At 38.7% G+C, this 22,315-nt stretch overlaps 2 pseudogenes; one reads left to right on the forward strand and one right to left on the reverse strand.

The window, feature by feature from the left end:
- The window catches only part of LOC100613281 (zinc finger protein 708-like), a 33,710-nt pseudogene extending 12,554 nt beyond the window's left edge, over nt 1-21,156 (reverse strand).
- On the forward strand, nt 1,719-2,087 carry LOC107969851 (large ribosomal subunit protein eL42-like; annotated as a pseudogene).
- Nucleotides 21,157-22,315: the final 1,159 nt, after the last annotated feature.

Genomic DNA, 22,315 nt, shown 5'->3' on the forward strand with positions numbered 1-22,315 from the left:
GGTGCATGTGACCACACCCAGCTAATTTCTTATATCTTTAGTAGAGATGGGGTTTCACCATGTTGGCCAGACTGGTCTTGAACTCCTGATCTTGTGATCCACCCGTCTTGGCCTCTCAAAGTGCTGGGATTACAGTAAGTGTGAGGTGAAGAAGTCAGGTTCTTTGAATAAACCAGCTCTCATTCGAATTAATGGAGTGAAAACTTTCTGATTATCAAAAAGATAGTGTCAAGGCATTTATGAGGAATTTTCCCCCTTAACAGACATGTACAAAACTTTCTACTTAAAAGTCAAAGAATACAAAATATTCTTATTTGCACATGATGTATTCAGTTAGGAAATATAACAAGTCTTATTAAATAATAACAGCTGGGGGTAGTGGCTAATATCTATAATTCCAACAACTTGGAAGATGAAAGTGAGGGAATCAGTTGGGACCAGAAGTTTGAGACCAGCCTGGATAACATAGTGAGACCCTGTCCCTACAGATAATAAAAAAATTAGCCAGGCATGGTTGTAAATGTCTGTAGTCTCAGCTACTTGGGACGTTTAGGTAAAAACGTCATTTGAGTCAAGGAGGCTGAGGTTGCAGTGAGGCAAAATTATGCCACTATACTCCAGCCTGAGTGACAAGTTTGATCCTTTCTCAAAATGACAACAACAAATAAATTTAAAACCAAAATCATACATGTGTGTTTTCTTAACAAAACTGAATGAAACCAGAAATTAAAAGCAAAAGTAATAATGGCAAATCCAAGAATATATAAAATTGAAACACACAGGCTGAGTACAGTGGCTCACAACCTCTAATACTGGCATTTTGGGAGGCTGAGGCAGGAGAATTTCTTGAGCCCAGGAGTTTGAAATTAGCCTGGGCCACATAGGAAATCCTTATCAAAAAAAAAAAAAAAAAAAAAAAAGAAAGGAAGAAAGAAAGAAAAAGAAAGAAAACTTAAAAAACACACTCTTCATCTCTTCATCATATTCTTGCTCAGGGGTCAAAAAATTTAATTGTGTTAAAATGTCAATACAACCTACAGTGGTGAACATATTAAGTATATTCTCTATAAAAATCACAATAGCACCGGGCATGGTGGCTCACGTCTGTAATCTCAGCACTTTGGGAGGCCGAGGTGGGTGGATCATGAGGTCAGGAGTTCGAGACCAGCCTAACCAACATGGTGAAACCCCGTCTCTACTAAAAATACAAAAATTAGCCAGGCGGGGTGGCAGGCACCTGTAATCCCAGCTACTTGGGAGACTGAGGCAGGAGAATCACTTGAAATGGGAACACAGAGGTTGCAGGTTGCAGTAAGCTGAGATCATGCACTCCAGCCTGGGCAAAAGAGCGAAACTCCATCTTAAAAAAAAAAAAAATCACAATGGCACAGTTTTATTACAGAAATATTGCTTAATATTTTAAAATTTGATTATAAACTATAACTAGCAAAACACCCATGAAAAAGAACAAAGAGACATTATACTTTCTGATTTTAACACATTAAAAGTTGCAATAAAAAAGTATGATACATACACAAAGGAAGATAAAAAGATGAAAGAACAGAATAGAGAGCCCAGAAATGAAGCCTTCTGTATATGATTACATGATCTCTTGCAAAGTTGCCATAAGCACACAATAGAGAAAAGATGATCAATCTTCTCAAAAAATAATGTTAAAAACTTAATATCGCTTTCCATGCTGACAGCACTCACACAAACATGGCGAATGTCCCTAAAACCCACTGGACTTTCTGTAAGAAGTGTGGCAAGCACCAACCCCACAAAGTGACACAGTACAAGAAGGGCAAGGATTCTCTGTATGCCCAGGGAAAGCAGCATTATGACAGGAAGCAGAATGGCTATGATGGGCAAACTAAGCCGATTTTCCAGAAAAAGGCTAAAACTACAAAGAAGATTGTGCTAAGTCTTGAGTGCATTGAGCCCAAATGCAGATCTTAGAGAATGCTGGCTATTAAAAGATGCAAGCATTTTGAACTGGGAGTAGATAAGAAGAGAAAGGACCAAGTGATCCAGTTCTAAGTGTCATCCTTTATTATGAAGACAATAAAATCTTGAGTTTATGTTAAAAAAAACTGAATATCAACACTGATAAAATAAAGTTACATCATTTCCTTGAACCATATAAAAAAATTTACAAAAAAAATACTTAAACATGTTGCAGGCCAAAAAAGTGAGGGTCATGATCAACTCAGTGTACCACTGGAGGCTATATGAGTAAACAGCAAGCTGTTCTCATGAATGCAGAATGTTGGCAAACCGACAAACTGCATGTGCCACCCAGAGGTTATGCTGAGGGCAGTCACACCCCAGGCACAAATGTTTCATGTGATTAGGCATACCTGAAGTCTAATAGCAATAACGAGAACCTGTGATCAATCAAGAGCTGACCAATCATTACCTCCTCCTCCCCGCTCTTTCTACCCTGTGAATTTGGGGATCTGTGGAAGCTCAGGGCAGCTGCCCTTGCTCACTAGAAGCTGGGAGCCCTTTTCTTCTTCCCCAGACCCTTTCCTTAAAGCATATTGCTTTTTCCTTGGTTTTCATTTCTTCATTCATCCTCCTTCGTTCAGTCCTGCAGTAACCGTGGCAAACCGTGGCAAGTGGTGCCCAACGTGGGACTTGATGAAGGGAACTGCAGGGTCATACAGGGACTTGCAGGGAACTGAAGGAACTTACAGGGCCTATAGGGACACATAGGGACAGACGAGGGACAGATAGGAAAAGATAAAGACTAGCAGAGACTTGCTGGGACAGAACAGGGACAGAATAGGGACAGAGACAGATAGGGTCCTATAGGGGCTTGAACAAGGAAGGTCTACAGGAGCAGAAAAAGAAGAAAAAAAAGAAAAGAAAAGAAATTAAAAAGTGAAACTGACCAGATGAAGGAGAAACCCCTTACGAGTCTGCTGGCAGCGATATACCCTAAAGATGTATTGGTCAGTGCCCTAAAAGGTACAGAGAATGGAAAGTTTTTGAATCAGGGTAACATGGGGGAAGAATTTGGCTATTTCTTTTCTCTTTTCTGTTTGGAGTTTGGTTTGTACTGTTCTTTTGTCATTGTTCCAAAATTTAAAAGAATTTTTTGCCCTACCCGCATCACCTATCGAGGGTGGTGAACAGAAGAGGGAGGATGAAAATTGGCTTGTATTGTTTCTTTTGTGGTTGCAGAAATGTTAACTTTAACTTTGGCTTTTGAAAGTGCAAACGTTTATTGTGGATGTTCACTGGCACCTGTGAGATGTGCAGAGAGCTTGGGAAATTTTCTCAGAGCCTGTCAAGATGTGAGAACTGAGCTGCATCGCTCTACAATGTTGGTTCAAGCAATGGCTAATTTAGTAGTTGATAAATCTAAAAAGAGCCAAGGGTCAAACTCTAAAGGGGGAAAATATTATAAGTGTAGAAAGATTGGACATTTCAAAAAAGAATGCCATCAGATCTCTGGGCAGAAGGGATTTGATAATGCAGTTTCCCCCCTAACAGAAAAAAATGCCAGGCCTTTGCCCTTGTTGCAATTAAGGAAATCATTGGGCTAATCGATGCCACTCAAAATTTCATCAAAACAACACCCCCCTGTCGGGGAATGAGAAAGGGGCCTGGACCTGGGCACCTCAAACAATGAGGGCATTCCCCATCCAGGCCACAACTCCATTTCAGGGGTGGGTTTCCGGAGGAGCATTGATTCCCTCTCCCCAGGAACACCTGGAAGCGCAGGATTACATCTCCCAGCCAGAGAATGGGTTACATTAATTGAAGGAGAAAAACCCACTAAGATGCCCGCTGGTATTTGGGTACCTTTGCCAATAGGATATATGGGATTAATTTTAGGTAGAAGTCATCTTAACTTACATAGCATTGTTGTAGTCCCTGGAGTTGTTGATTCTGATTGTGAAGGATAAATTCAAGTAGTGGTATTGTCACAAGATCTTTGGGATTTTTAACTAGAATATAATGCTCAACTGTTGCTTATTCCCTGTAAATTGATCTTTGGGTTTTTGAACTAGGAGATCAACTGTTGCTTGTTCCATGTAAATCGCACCCATCTTCACAAAAGGAGAAAGGAGGGAATTAAGGATTTGGAAGTACAACTACATGGGAAATTTATCTATCACAACCCATAGCATGTAATAGACCCACCTGTACAGTGCAAATTAAAGGAAAGAGTTTTTATGGGCTTATGGATATGGGAGCTGATGTGTCAGTAATATCTAAAAATAATTGGGCCCTATCTTGGCCCTTAAAACTAACTTCTACATCCCTAGTGAGAATAGGAGCAGCTCAAAGTGTTCAACAGAGTTCTATCCTGTCTCGGACCAGATGGACAGTTATATACTTTTCAACCTTATGTTACGAATATAGCTGTTAATCTATGGGGTCGAGATTTACTTACAGCATGGGATATGAGACTTACAAATGAAACTATTGATAATCCAGGATTTAAATGTTAAAGAAAATGGGATATCAGAATGGAAAAGCCTTAGGAAAATCCCTACAGGGAAACCCTGATCTAATATCAATAACTGGACACACAGATAGAAAAGGGTTAGGACATCAGGACTTCTGATGGGGAGGTCATTGATATTTCTCCTCCACCTACTGCTTTGCCGCTAGAGTGGCTGACTGACAAACCTGTATGGGTGGATCAGTGGCCCCTATCACAGGGGAAACTGATTCAACTCCATCAATTAGTAAAAGGGCAATTGGAAGCAGGACATATAGAAGAGTCGGTTGGCCCATGGAATTCACCAGTATTTGTGATTCCTAGGAAGTCAAGAAAATGGTGATTGCTGCATGATTTGAGAGCTATTGATGCACAGATTAAACCAATGGGTGCATTACAGCAAGGTCTGCCATCCACAGCAGCCATTCCAAGAGACTGGCCTTAAGTGGTAATAGATCTTGAGGATCTATTGTTTTTGCTGTACTGTTGCACGAGAAGGATGGGCCTCAATTTGTTTTCTCTGTGCCTTCTGTTAATCAGAAAGAGCCTGTCTCTCATTATCAATGGAAAGTTTACCCCATGGCAATTAGCCAAAGAGGCAGAAGCTGAGTTAGAACCACAAAAGCCTTTGCTTTTGTTTTGGTAGATTTATTAATGTGGGGACGAGAGTATTCGTGTGTCTGTAAAAAGTAAAGTAGAGGTTCCTCTTCAAAGACTTTCCTCCCCATTTAGGAACAAATAATAATTTCTCTTAGAAGCAAAATTTATTCAAAGACCTGTGCTAACATTCTTAAATATCTGCTAGCCGTGATAATCAATGTACTTTATGTTCTTAGCTCTCACAATGTAGCCTAAATATTTGCCCTGACATGCTTATACTAGTCCAAGCAAGCATTAGGTCATAGCCTGTTCCTCTTCCTTATTTGAAGGTGTTTTTACCTTTCTCAGCATCCACAAGTTACTCCCTCCTTCCTTTGTTCTCCTCTGCCTTTGACTCTTAAAAAATTCTAAGTTGCTAAACAATTGGGACACATACAGAATGTGAGATCCCATTCCGGCCAATGGAAACCAAACACAGCAGTAGGGTGGATGCATCAGGTTATAAATGACCCTGTCTCCTTTGTTTGGTATACTCTCATGGCAAAACTGCCGGTGAGTGTCCCCTTTCTGCAGGAAGTAAAAATGGCCTTGCTGAATAAATTAAATTTATGTTCAAATGCTATTTCTTTATGGCACCAGGGAACAAGCATTTCAAACATATCTTTACAGGAAATGAACAAACCGTGTGGGTGCCCTCAGGAACAAGGACCAACTGGAGTCATGCTGACATTAACCCTCATAACATAGGAACAGATCAAGAAAACCACACAAGAAGCTGATAAACTGCTGGAGTGCCAGGGTCAGGCAAAAACTCCTGACTCCATATTTGTGGCCAAGCTGGCTGTAATTTTCTGTACATCTGTAAGATCAGCTGGACCACCAGCTGGCAGTTGAGGGCTGTACAGTCTGAATTGCCTTTTTTCAACTAAAAACAAACAGGACGAGATGTTACAGGCCAAAAAAGTGAGGGAGGGTTGTGATCAACTCAGAGTACCACTGGACGCTATATGAGTAAACAGCAAGCTGTTCTCATGAATGCAGAATGTTGGCAAACTGACAAACTACATTTGCCACCCAGAGGTTATGCTGAGGGCAGTCACATCCCAGGCACAAGTGTTTCATGTGATTAGGCATACCTGAAGTCTAATAGCAACAATATGAACCTGTGATCAATCAAGCAGCTGACCAATCATTACCTCCTCCTCCCTGCTCTTTCTACCCAGTGAATTCGGGAGGCTGTGGAAACTCAGGGTGGCTGCCCTTGCTCACTAGAAGCTGGGAGCCCTCTTCTTCTCCAGACCCTTTCCTTAAAAGATATTGTTTTTTCTTTGGTTCTCATTTCTTTGTTCGTCCTTCGTTCAGTCCCGCAGTAACCGTGGCAATCTGTGACAGACATGCGGCCGGGTGCTGTGGCTCACGCCTGTAATCCCAGCACTTTGGGAGGTTGAGGCGGGTGGATCACCTGAGATAGAGAGTTTGAGACTAGCCTGACCAACATGGAGAAACCCCGTCTCTACTAAAAATACAAAATTAGCCAGGTGTGGTGGCATATGCCTGTAATCACAGCTACTCAGGAGACTGAGGCAAAAGAATCGCTTGAACCCAGGAGGCAGAAGTTGTGGTGACCTGAAATCATGCCATCGCACTCCAGCCTGGGCAACAAGAGTGAAACTCCATCTCAAAAACAAATAAAAAACTTAAACATAAAAAAATAACAAATCCCTTAGAAAAAAATAGAAAAAAGAGATGATATAGGTCTTGGCACCATTTTCTTAGAAATGACATTAAATGCATGAACAACAAAGAAAAAAAACAGAAAAATGTAAGCACACTATATTCAAAATTTCTGCACATTAAAAAAATATTCAATAGAGTGAAAAATGCCCTCTAGTAAACAAGTGAAAATATTTGCAAAACACATGTGATAGGAGTTAATATTCAGAATATATAAACACTCTTAAAATTGAACAATAAAGCTAAATTGATTTAGAAATGAGCAAATAATTGAACAAAATTTTCATCAGAAAAGATACACATATAGAAAAAAACATTTGAAATGACACAGAAAATTAATACTTTGTAGAGAAACACACAAAAATAACAATGAAAAAATTGCCTCACACCCATTACAATGGCCACTATAAAATTTTAAACACACCAAATCTGTTGATGATGCAATAAAAATGAAACCTATGTTGATTGTTAGTAGAAAACAAAGATACAGTCATTATTTTTAAATGTCATGTTTCTCAAATAATTAAAAATGGAATTATCAAATATAGCAATCCCATTTATGAATCTATAGTCAAAATATGCCACACAAGACATGGAAGACCTATTTGAACACTGATTTATTCACAAAAGCCAAAAGGCTGAAGCAACTAAGATGTCTCTTGATTTATGAACACATCAAAAATGTGACATATACATACAGTGAAATATTATTCTTAAGAAAGAAAATCTTGTCACATTTTAAGATGAGCTTTCCAAGTATTATGTCACCTATATAAGCCAGAAACAAAATGATGGATACCACATGATTCCACTTACATGAGATATCTTAAGTAGTCACACTTATAAAAACAGAAATTGGAAGGGTGTTTGTCAAGGGCTGGGAAGAGGGTACATGCGTTGTTGTTACTTAATGGGTACTGGGTTTTAGTTTCACAAGATGTAAAACTTTTAGAAGTCTTTTGCACAACAATGTGAATATACTTAACATGCTTGAAATGTACAGATTCGTTTTGAGACAGGTTCTCACTCTGTCACCCAAGCTGAAGTGAAGTGGCACAATTAAGGCTCACTTCAGCCTCAAATTTCAAGGCTCAAGTAATCCTCCCCTCTCAGTCTCCCAAGTAGCTGGAACCACAGGTGCACACGACCATACTTGGTTATTTTTTTAAAAAAAATTGTAAGAAGGAATCTTCATATGTTGCCCAGGCTGGTCTGAAACTTTTGGGTTCAAGTGATCTTCCTGTCTTTGCCTCCCAAATTTCTGAAATTACAGATGCGAGCCACCCACATGTCTGGTCCTGAAATGTACACTTGAACAGATTTAAGATGCTAAATTTTATGTTGTGTGTTTTTACAACAATTAATTTTCTAAAGGAAAAACTGAAAATAATACAGAATTATAACTCTTTCCAAAAATTACCTTCAAATCCCGGAAGTGTTTCTCTTACACAAAGGAAATATATATTCATCATTAAACACACTGTGAAAATAGGAAATGGTGAAAATATTTCCATGACTACTCACTTAGACAAGATAAAACGACCATTGAAAATCAGCTAAGAAACAATATACACAAGATAAACCATAACCAATATTGGGGTCATATTTATAGATAAACAAACATACATATATAATCTGATTGTGATAGACATATGGCTGATTTATCTCTTAATTAAACCTCACATTGACTTAAAGTGCACAAGCAGAATTGCAAATTGACTACAATTGTAATACATAAAAACAACCCCAAAACACAACAAGCTGATGTTAAGAAACCTACACGAAAAAAACCACTAATATAAAACTGCACAATAAGAGACAGGTTTACTGATAAAATTTGGTATGCAACATTAGTAAACCATTAAAAAAGAATTTGTGTAACTACAGTATTTGACTGTAACTGTGTACTCATCAAAGGTAGGTATTTTGAATCATTGGCAGTAAAATTTCAGGGAATATGCAGTATAATTATAAATAAAATATCCTGATGAGAAACTTTTTTTTTTTTTTGAGATGCAGTCTCGCATTGTCACCCAGGCTGGAGTGTAGTGTTGCGATCTCAGCTCACTGTAAGCTCCGCCTCCCAGGTTCACGCATATTCTCCTGCCTCAGCCTCCTGAGTAGCTGGGACTACAGGCACCCGCCACCACATCCGGCTAACTTTTTGTATTTTTACTAGAGATGGGGTTTCACTGTGTTAGTCAGGATGGTCTCAATCCCCTGACCTCGTGATCCGCCTGCCTCGGCCTCCCAAAGTGCTGGGATTACAGGTGTGAGCCACCATGCCGGGCCTCAAGAAACTTTTAATAAATAAGCATTTAAAAGAACCTAGTGACCGGGCACGGTGGCTCATGCCTGTAATCCCAGCACTTTGCAAGGCCAAGGCAGGTGGATCACCTGAGGTTAGCAGTTCGAGGCCAGCCAGGCCAACATGGTGAAACCCCATTTCTACTAAAAATACAAAAAAATTAGCTGGATGTGGTGGCGGGCACCTGTAATCCCAGATACTCGAGAGGTTGAGGCAGATGAATTGCTTGAACTTGGGAAGCGAAGATTTCAGTGAGTTGAGATCACACCATTGCACTCCAGCCTGGGCAACAAGAGTGAAACTCTGTCTCAAAAAAAAAAAAAAGAAAGAAAGAAAGAAAGAAAGAAAGAAGCAAGTGTTAACTTTTCTTTTCTTTTCTTTTCTTTTCTTTTTTGACATGGAGTTTTGCTCTTGTTGCTCAAGCTGAAGTGCAATGGAAATGATCTTGGCTCACCACAACCACCGCCTCCTGGGTTCAAGTGATTCTCCTGCCTCAGCCTCCCGAGTAGCTGGAATTACGGGCATGTGCCACCATACCCAGCTAATTTTGTATTTTTAGTAGAGATGGGATTTCTCCATTTTGGTCAGGATGGTCTCGAACTCCTGACCTCAGGTGATCTGCCCGCCTCAGCCTCCCAATGTGCTGGGATTACAGGCGTGAGACACCATGCCCAGCCACGATAACTTTTATGTTTTAAATATAAGCTATTCATACACAAAATAAAACTGATGTAATCCAACTTTAGAAGCAAAGAATAGCCTTACATTGCTAAATTTTAAAAAATATATTTTGCCAAATATAATTAGAGCCTCTGATATATTAAACAAATATTTAGCAATAAATTATGTTATCATTTAGATATATGGAAGAAAATAGGTGAAAATCTTATTTTTTTGCCTACAGCAAATTTAAATTTATAAGTAACGATTTTAGTAAATATGGAGTGTCTACCAATTATCTAAATTACTTTAGACAAAACATGTAAATTCTCACATATTGTCCTAAATGTCTGAATCTAAAATTACAGATAAGTTTGAAATAGAAAATAGCAAGTAAAAATGTATAGGAAAAGAAGCATCAGTAAGATGAAAAAATGAAAAGTGCTCTATTTGCTTATCCCTCCCACAGCAAGAACATTTCTCAGCCATTCTTTACATAAATTCCTTTATGAGAGAACCAGGCATCATGGCTCAAACCTGTAATGAAGATACATGGTACACTGAGGTTGGAGAATTGCTTCAGGCCAGGATTTCAAGACCAGCCTGGGTTATAAAGTGAGACCTCACCTCAAAAATAAGTGCCTTTGAGACAGCTTTGATATTTAGGGAGGCAGTTGTGAAATTCTGCTAAAGCCCAAGATTGAGGAGCATTCCTTTTCAGAGAGCAGGTCCTCATTCTGGTGGGAAACTATAGGACCTCTGGTCTTGGCTACAGACCAAGAAATGGCCCAACCAACTTGGTCACACTGAGAATTCTGAAGTTACTCTGTAACCGTCCCAAACTTCTCCCAGTTACAGTCTGGTAGAGACCCTGCCCTTCCAGAGACCTGGAGAAAGACAGCCATTTGTAGCCATGTAGGCAGGCCTACAGACCTTGGTTTTTACTGTGGTCCCTGAAGCAGTTCAATGACTCTGTTCCAGCTCCATGGGTAACAGTTCATGGCCAGTTCTGCCTACATAGAAACCTGCACAGTGACCTGAGGAAATCCTCTCTGGTACTCAGTGAAAGCCATACTCATTTGCATCCTGATATAAGGGCCACTATATATGGACCCGACTGCAGAAAGCTGCCCTAGAGTCTGCTCCACAGATAAAAGTCCTGAAGGATATTTAATCTGTTAAAAAACAAACAACGACAACAACAAAAAAAACCCAGCACTTTGGGAGGCCGAGGCAGGTGGATCACAAGGTCAAGAGATCAAGATCATCCTGGCCAATATGGTGAAACCCCATCTCTACTAAAAATACAAAAATTAGTTGGGCATGGTGGCACGCACCTGTAGTCGCAGCTACTTGGGAGGCTGAGGGAGGAGAATTGCTTGAACCCGGGAGGCAGAGGTTGCAGTGAGCCGAGCAACTCCAGCCTGCACTCCAGCCTGGAGACAGAGCAAGACTCCCATCTCAAAAAAAAAAAAAGAAAGAAAAAAGAAAACAAATGGGAATTACAACCACCCAAGCCCCTTGTAACAAGCCATCTAAATGTGGACCCTAGAGCAGACCCAGCAGCCTGGCGACCAAGTTACAACCCAACTCCACTACAAACCCAGAGGGCATCCCAGAACCCTGGGGACCCAACAAAAGCAGATCTTTACCTCCTGAAATCAGTATATGAAAATATAATGAGTTGTTTGCTTTTTCAAATTCATGGACACCAATATAAAAAACAATTGTGCCCATTATCAATGCTTCTATTTTAACACAGCACTGGAAGTATGTGGCAGAATAATGAATAAAAAACATTTTTAAAAGCCATTGAAATCAAAGACAAGTAAATAGTTGCTGTTTGAGGAATATATAATCTTATACATAAAAAACCATAGACAGTACATTGAAATTTGTCTAATAAATACACTCAGTAAATTAACAAAACATAAAATTAACATAAAAGTATAAGTTATTGTTCTATACACTTAAAACAAGCTATTGGATACAGTAGAAATAAAAAATATTTTACTAATTTTTTTTTTTTTTGAGACAGAGTCTTGCTCTGTGGCCCAGGCTGGAGTGTAATAATGTGATCTCTGCTCACTGCAACCTCCACTTCTTGGGTTCAAGTGATTCTGCTTGTTCAGCCTCCTGAGTAGCTGGGATTACAGGTGCCCACTGCCACACCTGACTAATTTTTTATACTTTCAGTCGAGATGGGGTTTCATCATGTTGGACAGACAGGTCTCAAACTCTTGAACTCAAGTGATCCATCCGCCTCAGCCTCCCAAAGTGCTGGAATTACAGGCCTCAGACACGGTACTGGCCAAGAAAACAATCTTTTTAAAAATATAATTAAAATACTAAATTTCTGAGAACAAATATAACCCAAGAGGTAAAAAATCTTAACAATGAAAGCTATAAATCAATGAAATTAGAGAAGACACAAATAAATTTTAAAATATTTCATATTTATGGAAAGAATAAATATTGTTAAAGTATCATATTCTCTAATCTATAGATTCAGCACAATTCCCATCAAAATTCCAGTGAAATTTTTTTTTACAGTAATGAAACTATAATTTTGAAATTTACAAGAAACTACAATAAACTTTGAATAGCCAAAGCAATCTTGAGGAAAAAGAACAAAGCAGAGGGACATCATACTTTATAATTTCAAACTATATTTCAAGAATATAGTAATAAAAACAGGAGGGAATGTGCAGAAAATTAACATAAAAACCAGCAGAACAGAGACCACTACTCTCACACATTTTAGACATGATGCAAAAAGATAACTAAAATAATAGTTTAACATAAAGTTCTCAAAATCATGCAGATATTTGTGTGTCCCCCAAAACAATGGAAAAGCAGTCAGATTGTGCAGTCTCTTATGTGCCATGAAGAGGACTTTGGCTCTCACTGTGAACTTGAAGAAAGATCGATGAAGGGAAAGTAGAATCCTTAGAGAATTTAAAGGCATAAGACAGAAGATGACCCTATGTGAGAAAAACAAAATGAAACACACACACCTCCGGCTTCCCAGAAACTATTTGCTTTGGAACAGAGCTTCCCAAATCACACTGTAGAGACTGGCTTTTGTTTTTTTTTAATCTTCCAACCTTTCATCTATGTCAACTGTTTCATTTAGTCTCACCTACCTGGGGTGTGGCTACCATACCGTGTCTCTTCATATTCCAGGGATCTTTTCCTTGCTCCTGACAGTTGATCAGATCTGGCTTAGAGAAACCAATACCTGCTTTATTAAAAATAAATAACATGAATCTTGCTCTTATTCTTTAATTACCAACCTAGTACCGTGCTTAGTAAAGAGGATGTAATAGAATATTCCAGAAAATTAATCCCAAACTACTATTTAATAACAGAAAGTTCTTAACATTTAGAAAATATTTTAAATTTGTAGCTCCTTAATTTCACCACCCAGTACTCATGAATCAAAAATAAGTGCTGGCAAATAGATTTTAACTTATGGGCAACAATATTTTATACTACTAAATTTTTGAAATTACCACTACTCTGGAGTGAAGGATACAGACCAGCTTGGGAAAGTAAAACATTCAGGCCAAGATAAAACATCTTGAAGAAATTTTTTTCTACAGAGATAATTTCTCAAGATTTTTTAAAAACAAAGATCAGAAATTCCTGTATGCAAAACATAAATTACCAAAAATTATTCAACAAAATAGAGAAATGAAACTTTTAGGGTATATAAGGAATTGTGTATTAGAGTTATTCTCACCCAAGAAGACCAGGTTTCTGTAGTTGTCTAAAATCACTTTCCTATACAAATCCTGCTGAGCAGTGTCCAGGCATTGCTACTCCTCCAGAGAGAATTTGATGGCCACATCCCTAAATGTCAACGGCCCCTAAAAAACACATGCGTGCACGCACACACACACACACACACACACATATTTACAAGTGTCAATGGGCAAAATTTATCATTTGAATTATGGTTAAATGAGAGAGTAAAGAAAATTTGTTCTGACTTATAGGAATGACTAAAATTATCCAACAATTTTCCACACAGAAATATTCTCTAATGTATTCTCTAACTCTGTGAGAAGAGAATGGTATAAGATCCACAACACCAGGGCATAGATGATACTTTTATGAATAATAAAGTATAAAACTAAAGGCATAAACACAAACATGTACATTTTTAGTGCTATATTTGCATCATAAAGAATGAGTTGTGTATATTTTTCAGACAAAAAAGACATGCTGAGTTAGAAGGCACCTCTCAAGTTTTAATATGTACAATAAACTGAAGATCTTGTGCAGATTTTTTTTTCCAGAAGATCTGGAATAAAATCTGAGTTTCTGAATTTCTAACAAGCTCACTAGTAATGCCAATGCGTTTGGCTGAAAAAGAATATTTTATCAAACATCTAGTAAGTGAAAGACCCTGTGTTTTACCCAATTTTTCTGGCCTGGAAACAAAGACAAGAGTCTTCATTCTTCAAAGACAGATATTTGTAAAGAAAACCTAAGAAAGAAAGGCAGCTGCCATATTAAATGTCATGGTTTATGCACAGCTCTTCTTTAGCTACACAAAGATACTTAATAATAAAGAGAAAAATAATTAACTCTATAGTGAAATAAATATTTCAGAGAGCTCTTTAAGTAAATTGTAAAATCAACTGCACTAGGATCAATTTTTATGATGTGCTGATGCACACAGAAGAACACATCACCACTGCTGAGATATTGCCCCTCAAAAAGTACAGTCTGAATTTAACCATACAGAAAAATCAGTTTTATGCAGAGTTCAAGATGCAGATATCTTCTATGTTCTGTAATTTTTAATAACAATTTAAAGTAGTCTTTCTTTAGCACCCTAGAGAGTGGGTATCTCTCAATAATTTTTTTTCAGAACTTTCTGGGTAATAAATGCTATCCTGTTTAAATAAGCATTTTCTTAGTCCTGTTCTGCATAGAGTTAATGGAGAAAACAGATGAAACCTCAACATTACATGTTCTCTATTTTTACTAAGGACCCCAGCTTTCCCCCAATAGGAATCTTGAATATCCATATCTTCCCATTTCAACAGCAACAAAGGGAACATTTTTAATAGTGCCGATTATGAATTCATGGTAAGAATTCCACATGGCATATAAGAAGCCATGATTTAGAGAGTGTAGAGAAGACTCTGGGTTATAGGAGAGAATTATTTTGCAGAGACCCTTGACTATCACAAGAATTTTTTAAAGTAGTTAAAACAAACTCATTAGGGGAAAAAAAACACAAGTAGAGAAGTAAAGGTTTGCAAGGACTAAACGCATGGCAATCCGGGAGGCAGAGTGGACACAGCTCTTCATCTGACACATGTTTAGCTGAAAAAAAGCCATTTTTCCTCTTTTGCCTTCTTTGGAAATCCTTTTCAGATGACATTCTCTGGAGAAGTTACACCTGCATCTTGAGAAAATTCCTTTAAAGTTGTCAGCACCACCTGTTTACCTGCTGGTCTCACACCCACAGAAAAAAGAACTAAGACCTGTAGAAAAAGCCCACCCATTTCTGTCCTTTATAACAGCAGAGATTCAGGAACAATGAGCTGCTCCATGAATATAAAAATATGTTTCTTTATTTTTGTCTTCAGGTGCTCGCCCTTGCCGCAAACACCAGCAATTTCTGCTACAGTAATGGAAATATGGGTGACACTGACCTCTCCCTATCAAACCCAAACAGAACAGACTCTGTGACCACCTTTTAGTGTAAAGGTGAAACTTAACTCTTATGAATGTATCTTGAACCCCTCACACTTGATTCTGTCCTCACCTTAGAGTCACATGAGACACAATTAAAACAGTGTGAATACTTTCACCTAGAATACTACGCAGAACGTGTGGAGCCTGTGGAGAGTAAAGAGATGTCTCCAAATTGGCCACATAATCCTCATGAGAAGCCTGGGCTGATAGCCACTTAGCTAAGCATTGCCTCTCAAGCCTTAATGAGCTCAAAAATCACTTGGTAATGTTGGCCCCACTCTATGTAACGTGATTCTGCAGGTTTGGAAAGGGTCCATGGATGGGTGTTTCAAAAAAGTCCCCTGTCAATGCTGATATTGCTCCCCCTGGGCTCATTATTAGCATTAGTTAGAGAAAACAGGCACAGCACAGTGTCCCTTACACTCAGCACTCTTGTCACAACACAAATATTTCTGGTACAAATAAAGACAAAATAACTTCATCTTAAAGTATCATATTCTTTGCTGGCTCCTTAAAGTTTACAGAGGACACAGAAGGCAACAATGTCTGAATAAGTCTGCATTTAAAAAACAACAGGTACACATGAACTAATGCAATGTTTATTAAGTGGCACTATGTTCTCAAGAGTATGTAACAGAGCACTGTGCTGGGAATAACACACTATGTGATTAAATCCTAATAACACCTTCAGAGTTCATACTAAGTTTTCAATAATTCTCAGGATTTAGATAAAGGGCCCAGAATTATTATTTCTTCCTGTTTCTCAATCACCAATTTTAACCAATAAACTAAAAGCTAAATATAGACAGATGAAGATATATAAAGAAATAAAGACATAAAAAGAGTTTAATGTAGTTTAGAGAATTTTTTTGTTTATATTTACTTGTTTATGACTTGCAGAGCAACTACTGGATCCGCAGGAATAGAAAACAAGTTGCTAAATGGAATGTTTCTGTAAGCACTGGTTTTAATACAAAATTTAGAAATTAAGATCTTAAAATGTATACTTTACTTTTCTTATGTATCTGCTTTTGGATTTCAGGATATTTTGATCAACCGCTCTAGAAAGTCAGCAGGATTTACCAGCCAAAACTTGAATCTTTATGAATCAGTTTTGTAAGAAAATACTCCAGAGTTGGGACAGACCTACAAGGTCTCCAAAAAGGGTGAATCTGATCAGAACTGGGGCAGGGAGAGGAACCTATGTAAAATTTGTTCTTTATGCCACTGGAGTATTTCCAGTTCTGTTTTTCCTAAGCTTACCTAAGAGAAACTTAAATCCCATAGTTTACGTAACTTTCATCTATTTTTGCCACTGCCCTGTCAATTTTATAACATAAACTAATAAGGAATTTAAATGAATCTTTTAAAGTTTTCTAGGATAATTTTATTAGGAGTTAAATATGCATTCTTAGAAAAGTAAAACAAACCCAAATAACAACAACAACTCTTCAGTCCATAAATATCCCTTCAGATAATAACATCAGAAGTCACGCCAATATTAAAAAAAAGTGGCTCAAAGTTTTGTGTTTTTTTTTTTTGCAAACATCTATTCACCGTACTAATAATATAATGCTTAATTCAACCATGTATTCAGTTGCTAGTCTAGACTAAAAGCTCCTGGATGGTAGGGACCATGACTGCTTCATCCATTTTTTGAATGACCATATGAAATAAAAGCAATTAGTTTATTTGTTTGAGTCACAAGACCTCCTCTTTGTCTTTCACCCAAGTACCAGAAAACTTGAGAAACTCTCGTCTGGGTACCAACCAAAGTTATCTCTTGTATGAGGGAGAAAAAAACACAGGATGATTCCTTTCTCTTACACCAAGACAGAAGCAGAAGAAGAGTGATTACACTCTTGTCAGCCTGACACAATTCTGCCCTGGACATCCTCAAATGTCTTTAAAACACCTAGGTGATTGTGAGAGGGTTCGCAGTGACCCAGGGCTGATGGCCCAGTGATAAGCCAGGCTGGAGAAACTCAGGCTGATTCTAAATAGAAAATGGAACTGCCATGGTGGAGCTCCAGAACCTGGATCACCTATCCTGATTTGTGAGCCCTTGGGTATGAAGAAGGACAAGAATACTGTACTCCAATATCACAATTTACAGGTAAGTATCATTGTGGTCATGGCTCTGGATACTTTGTGGCCTTGATTTCTCACTCTTAAGATGCTTGTTTATACTCATGGATTCTGTCATCAGATTCTATTTACACCTGGAGCCTCTCACAAACTGTAGCAGGTCACTGAACAAGATTGAAAAGCTTAAAGAGCCACACTCTCAAAGGGGAGCTTTAAGATGTCTACGCTGACATCTAACAATGCAGAAAATGCCTTCTGTTGGTTTTCAGTACATTCTCAATCCAAAGTACAGCCCTGTCTTGTAAATCCCAGGCAGAGGCCAGACCTTATGTGCAGATTCTAGGTGGGATCAACGTGACTCTGCATCCTTGGGTGTTACAGCAAGCACAGTACAATCAAAGGGGAGATTCCTTCATACAGGCTGCTCTAGCACATTCTAAGTAACACGTCTACCTAAAAGGAAAAAACTGAGGCAACATAAATATAAGTAGAGAGTTAATCTAGGCCAAGCTTGAGGATTGTAACCTTGGAGCAAAGATACATCCTCCAAAGACTGAACAAATAAGAAATTGAATCCCTGAATATAGCAATAACAAGCTCCAAAACTGAATTAGTATGAAATACCCTACCCACCAAAAAAAAAAACGAAGAATGAGACAAATTTACAGATGAATTCTACCAGATGTCAAAAGAAGAGCTGGTATCACTTCTACTAATATTATTTCAAAATATTGAGAAAAAGGGACTTTTTCCCACTCATTATATAAAAACAGCATTATTCTGATACCAAAATCTGGCAAATATAAAACAAGAAATAGAAAACTTGAGGCCAATATTTTTAATGAACATTGATGAAAATATTCTCAACAAAATACTGGACAACCAAATCCAGGAGAACATCAAAAAGCTAATCCACTATGATCAACTTGGCTGTATCTCTGAAATAAAAAATTGGTTCAACATACAATTAACAAATGTTACTCATCACATAAACAGAACTAAAGACAAAAACCACAAGGTTATTTCAGTAGATGTTTAAAAAGCTTTCAATAAAATTTACCATCCTTTACGTTTAAAACCCTCAAAAAACTAGGCATTCAAGGTACATACATCAAAATAATCAGTCATCTATGTATGACAAACTTACAGCAAACATACTAAATGGACACAAGCTGGAAGCATTCCTTCATGAAAACTGGCACAAGACAAGAATGCTTTCTCTCAAAACTCCTATTCAACATGGAATTGAAAGTCTTGGCCAAAACAATCAGGGAAGAGATAAAAGACATTCAAACGGGAAAAAAGAAAGTGAAACTATATTATCCCTATGTGCAGGTGATAAGATGCTATATCTTCAAAACCCTACAGTCTCAGCAGAAAAGCTCTTTAAATTGATAAACAACTTGAGCAAAGTTTCAGGGTACTAAGTCAGTAGCATCCCTGTACATCAACAATATCAAGCCAAAAGCCAAATCAAAAACATAATCCCATTCACAACTGCCACAAAAAGAATAGAATATCTAGGAATGCAGCAAACCAGGGAAGTGAAAGATCTCTGTGACAAGAATGAAAATATACTGCTTAGAGAAGTCAGAGATGACACAAACAAATGGAAAACCATTGTATGCTTATGAATAGAAAATATTAATATCATTAAAATGGTCAAACAGCCCAAGAAATTTACTGATTTAATGCTATTCCTATCAAACTACCAAAAACATTGTTAACAAAATGATAAAATATTTTAAAATTTGTATGGAACCAAAATAAGCCTGATAGCCAAGTCAATTTTAAGCAAAAAGAACAAAGCTGGCTGGTTGCGGTGGCTCATGCCTGTAATCCCAGCACTTTGGGAGTCTGAGGTGGATGGATCAGGAGGTCAGGGGTTCAAGACCAGCCTGGCCAACATAGTGAAACCCCATCTCTACTAAAAATACAAAAATTAGCTGGGCATGGTGATGCATGCCTGTAGTCCCAACTACTTGGGAGGCTGAGGCAGGAGAATTGCTTGAACCTGGGAGGTGGAGGTTACAGTGAGCCAAAATCACACCACTGTGCTCCAGTTTGGGCAACAGAATGAGACTCTGTCTAAAAAAAAAAAAAAAAAAAAAAAAAAAAAAGAATGATGCTGGAAGCATTGCATTGCTCCTCTTCAAACTACACTACAGTAACCAAAGCAACATTATACTGGTAAACAACAACAACAACAACAACAAAAAACAGACTCATAGAACAATGCAACAGAATAGAGAGCCCAGAAATAATGCCACACACCTCCAGTCATCTGATATTTGACAAAGCTGACAAGAGGAATGTAAAAAGAATTTCCTATTTAATAAATGGTGCTGAAATAACTAGCTAGCACTGTATGGAAGATTGAAACTGGTCCCCTTGCTTACACCATATATAAAAATCAACTCAAGATGAATAAAAGACTTAAATGCAAAACTTAAAAAAAAAACCTGCAAGATAAATAACCTAGAAAATACCATTCTAGGCATAGAAACTAGCAAAGATTACATGATAAAGATACCAAAAGCAATTGCAACAACAGCAAAAATTGACAAATTGAACCTAACTAAATTAAAAAGCTTTTTCACAGCAAAGGAAAATATCAAGAGACTAACCAATCTACAAAATTAAAAAAAATGCAAACTATTCTTCTTACAGAGATTTAATATACAGAATTAAGAAACTTATGCCAGGCTTGGTGAGTCACGCCTATAATCCCAACACTTTCGAAGGCTGAGGTGGGTGGATCATGAGGTCAGAAGTTCAAGACCAGCGTGGTCAACATAGTGAAACCATGTCTCTACTAAAAATACAAAAATTAGCCAGGTGTGGGGGCACACACCTGTAGTCCCAGCTACTCAGGAAGTTGAGGCAGGAGAATCACTTGAACCCAGGAGTCGGAGGTTGCAGTGAACTGAGACCACACCATTTCATTTCAGCCTGGGTGACAGGGTGAGAATTCCTCTCAAAAAAAAAAAAAAAAAAAAAGAGACTTAAACAACTTTACAAGAAAACAATATACTACCTCATTAAAAAGTAGGCAAAAAAAAAAAAAAACAAGAGATGCTTTTCAAAACAAATATGTGACTAACAAAAATATTTTTAAAATGCTCATCACAGCTGGGCATGGTGGCTCACACCTGTAATCCCAGCACTTTGGGAGGCTGAGGCAGGTGAATTACTTGAGGTCAGGAGTTCAAGACCAGCTTGGCCAACATGATGAAAGTTTATCTCTACTAAAAATACAAGAATTAGTGGGGCATGGTGGTGTAAATCTGTAGTTTCAGCTACTCGGGAGGCTGAGGCATGAGAATCACTTGAACCCGTGAGGCAGAGGTTACAGTGAGCAAAGATTTTGTCACTGCACTTCAGTCTGGGTGACAGAGTGAGACTGCCTCAAACACAAAAGTTAATAGCAGATCCTGGCAAGGTTTCAGAGAAGAGAGAATGCTTATACACTGCTGGTGGGAGTATAAATTAGTTCAACTATTGTGAAAAGCAGAGTGGCAATTCCTAACAGAACTAAAAACAGAATTACCATCTTCCGGCAACCTCTTAATTGGGTGATGTAATTCATGTCTAAATTGAATAACTCTCTTTTTCTCACTTCTGTAGTATGCTTCCCCCTGCACAGATCTCCCCCTACTCACAAAATGCTTTTAAGGAATCAGACACCCATTGGTCTCTCTGATTCTTTAAAAATCCCACAACATTTTCTAGGAACTTGCCTGGGATTGCAGATGACAGATTTACTGTCTCCTTTGCCTGTGGGACTAGAGCCCCAGGGCCAGGGGAGACCTGGCATCCAAGGTGCACTGTGTGGGAGCTTCACCCAGATGTAAACCAGCTCTTCCCACATCCCAGCATCCTGCCCAGCAGCACAACAGAACTGAGGATGGGGCTGCAGGATGATACCAGCACTTCAGGGGCTGTGGTAAGGAGCAAGGGCCCAAGGCAGGGAAGCCCGTCCCATAAGGATGAAGGGGAGCTTCATCACCTCCTGGGGAATGACCACTAATCCAACCCAGAGTGGTTGGGGGCAGCAGGAGTGGCTTGCCAATTTGGATGAAACTTGTGTCCCCACTAACAAAGTGAAAGTGGTTCACTGGATCTGGAGACAGGAACTGGAAAAAGGGAGGAAAGGGGCCAATAGAACAGCAAGTGCAGCAAAGTAGAGCTTGCTGGCAAGGTGGCAAGAATGGCTTGCCACCACAACTGGGAGTGTGTGGGTGCATGTGAACCCACCCAGGACATGAGAGAGGTTCGTTTCATCTGATGAGGAGTCCTGGGGCAGGGGAGGTGTGTGAAAGAGACTGTCTTTGGAGAGGCCAACACGGGGAGTGATGTGGGGAGGCACAGAACCCTTAGCACGGGCTGTGTGCTCCAAGGTAAGAGCAGGGGAAATCAGACCCAGGATACTGCATATGGCTGATAGGACCAGTTCCACAGCTGCAGCAGGCTGTGACAGGGGAAGGCATGTTCCTGGCTAAGCATTGTCCAAAACTCCTGTAATAGGACCTGGTCTGGTGGATCTGAGAGTGAAAGTGAGAGCAAAAGTGTGCCCCAAGGGAGGAAATGGGAGGAAAAGCATCAAAATTGACTCCTTTGGAATGCATGATAAATAATTTTAAAAAAGGATTTAGAGGTGATTATAGGATTGAACTTGATGCTCAAAAATTAAGGACATACTGTGAGATAGATAGGCCTACTTTCAAAGTGGGGTGGCCCCCTGAAGG

This window comes from Pan troglodytes, chromosome 20, assembly GCF_028858775.2.
Source record: "Pan troglodytes isolate AG18354 chromosome 20, NHGRI_mPanTro3-v2.0_pri, whole genome shotgun sequence".
Classification (NCBI taxonomy): Eukaryota; Metazoa; Chordata; class Mammalia; order Primates; family Hominidae; genus Pan; species Pan troglodytes.